The sequence below is a fragment of the Varanus komodoensis genome, unplaced genomic scaffold (genome assembly GCF_004798865.1).
Source record: "Varanus komodoensis strain SLA01 unplaced genomic scaffold, ASM479886v1 scaffold2, whole genome shotgun sequence".
Lineage (NCBI taxonomy): Eukaryota > Metazoa > Chordata > Lepidosauria > Squamata > Varanidae > Varanus > Varanus komodoensis.
The window spans coordinates 30,568,545-30,571,405 of record NW_025335568.1 but is presented as its reverse complement, the minus strand read 5'-3'; positions in this window follow the sequence as shown (position 1 = coordinate 30,571,405).

The window sequence follows — 2,861 nt, the reverse complement described above, 5'->3', positions numbered from 1 at the left end:
TTTTGAATAATCGCGCCGTTGCAGCTTCGCGCAGAAAGGCTGCGTCTGACGTCATCGCGTCGCGAACGGTAGGTTCCTGCTCGCGGGGGCCTGCGCCTGCGCCTGCGCCATAGGCTTCTTATGAGCCTAGCCGTATTGAGGCGCGTGCGCCCAGCGAGTTGTGCTTATATTGAAGCGATAGGCCCTCTAGAGTCGAGATTGTACATGTTTTGGTTTTATTTTCTTTGTTAGTTGTTCAATGCGCAAGAAAAGCTCTGGTGGATATGTTTCTTCTAGCCTTAGTCACTTACGTCTCTGGGAAACCCAAAAGCGCAGGGAAGAAAAATAACCGAATAGCCCTCATCCATTCTTGTGAAGGACGTGGTCTTCAGAGATACATCACTACATTTATGTAGCCTACTGCTGCTCAGCCTAAACTATGCCATAAAGTTGTTGAAGAAAAAGAAACTATTATAATCCTGCCTGGAGCTTCCTGAGGGAAAAGCAGAATACAAATGCAATAAATAAATCGCTGCATCTTATGGAAATAAATTATGTGCATTAAATATGTGTTGTGTAATGAAGTGCTTCCTTTTATCTGTCCGGAATGTTCTGGCAGATGATTTCATTATCAGTTGAGAAGATGTTTTTTTTTCAGAACTAATCAATTCATTAATGTATCTCAGTTTTGTTCCTTATGAGAAGGTTGAATTCCTCTTTGCTGATTCAATCAACTGACCCACAGCTAGGGTTGTTTTCTGCAGGTGGGCCCAATCCTATCTATATTTACAAGGAGTTAAGCACCCTGAGTTCATTGGCATTTTAGTCTAGACTGTGTACTTACTTCTGATTTAGTTTCATTGAATTATGAAGAATTATTTTCAGGTAAGCATTAATAGGTCAGGCCTGGCTATAAAAATAGGTCAAGACAAGTATACCATGCTAATGAGACATTTTAAAGAGTTAATGTTAAACTTTTGCTATATTGGGTTGAAACTAAAGACTTCACTCTCAGGCTGTCCTTGAGTTTTATTTACATGTTCCTCTTCAGTTCAGTTTAGTTATTAATAAGTAAACATTTTATGATTTAGGTGTACAAAAGTGAACAGATCTTTTTAAAAGCCAGGAATTTAAAAAATATGTGTAAGATTTGTGACCTTAATTAGCCTGGCTGATAGGAGCAAAGGGTGTATAAATGCATGTATGTCTGCATGAGCTCAGAGGTGTGTGCATTACATCTGAGCATTTCAAAACAGACCTTTGTGCTAGTGGTTCTCAGAATTAGAAAAAGGTTACATCACAAACCTTGATTCAGAAATAAAGCCCACTGTGCATAGTTGGACTTTTCCCCCTGTTGGTTTGTACAGGGATTGCAACCTTATAGTACAGTCCTATATACATTTTCTTGGGACTATGCTGGCTGGAGAAACTAAGTTGTGGAACTTTATCTAACCGTGCATAGGATTGCTCCCTTAATTCAGTTATATTGATAAAATGTTTTGGTCACTTAAATGCTTTGAAAATCATTATGGCCCTACTGCTTTTCCCATCTCACATTTTGATTGTGGCTATGATTGTAGTTGAAGCCAATACTATTATTTTAAAAATGACTGTTCCACAGAACAAGAAAATTAGTCACTAGGATTCATATTTAATCTGGATCAACTCTGCTGGTGGAATACCCCACCCCATCCTTCTTTCAGCAGTTCCCTTAAAATGCTACATTGTAGATTCAGGAGATCCTTCCAAGTGCAATAAGCAGTGATGAGGAGGGCCCCCCAAAACCAGGTAGATGGCTTTTCAGCAAGAGAAAGCCTTCCTCTTGAGGAAGACTGCTCCTGGATCCAACCTAGTGTTTCTGCTTTTTTTGGGGGGGGTGGATATTGGAGCAGGGATATTTTTCTTCAAAAGATGTAGCATATTGAATAAAGCAGCAACACGGCCACTGGATTTCCCCCTCATTTGTTTCCTAGGACAGAGTGGTGTTTTTCATATGCTGCTCAGTTTGACCTTTAATCTAGAATACAGTGCCCTTTTCAGTGCTTAATACAGTAGATGATGAAGAACATCTCTTTTCATGCATGAGATTTCATCCCATAGCTTCTATCATTTCTCTATGCAACCCATATTCTTTATTTTGCTCAGTTAACTTTCAGTGCATAATCTTAAACTATTAATATGAAATAGCGTAACACATCAGTCTGTTCCTAAGATTATGCATAACTGTTTCCCTGTCATAAATGCATTTGTTCAGGTTTCATCCCTGTCAGATATTGTTTGTCGCTGATTAGGATATTTATCTAAGGTTAATAAAGAGGTGCATAATTTTAAGGCTGTGTCATGTCTGCATTTTAATTTTGGCATATTTAGCCATTCCTTTCTTTGGTAAACAGAGATGCAGAAGGCTAGCACAAAACTAGTACATCACTTATAATTCCAGTTGAAGACCACATTGAGATTGGGAATGAGACCATCTTTTACAGTCTGTCAGATCGTATCAGCGATAATGGTGAGATGGATTAATTAGCAAGAGACTGTGTAAGTGGAAAAGTTGCTGGTGTTTTCATATCTTTGAAAATTAATCTGAAAATTAATATGTTTAAGATTTTGCAGAAGCTGCTTCCAAACAAATGCAGCTTTAGACAGGGCTGGCCCAAAATATTTTGTTGCCTGCTAAGGCAAATAAAGATTGACTGGGGAAAAAATGTGCCCTTGAGACAGCATGATAACCTATGGTTAAGGATGGAGTATGGTCTGAATGTGGGTATTCAATAAACCATGTGTTGTTGTAATAAGGGTTATCATGTGATCTGAACCCAGCTGTCCTAACAATCTATGATTTGTTATCAGAACAAACCATGAAGAGAAACCATTGGTTTTCG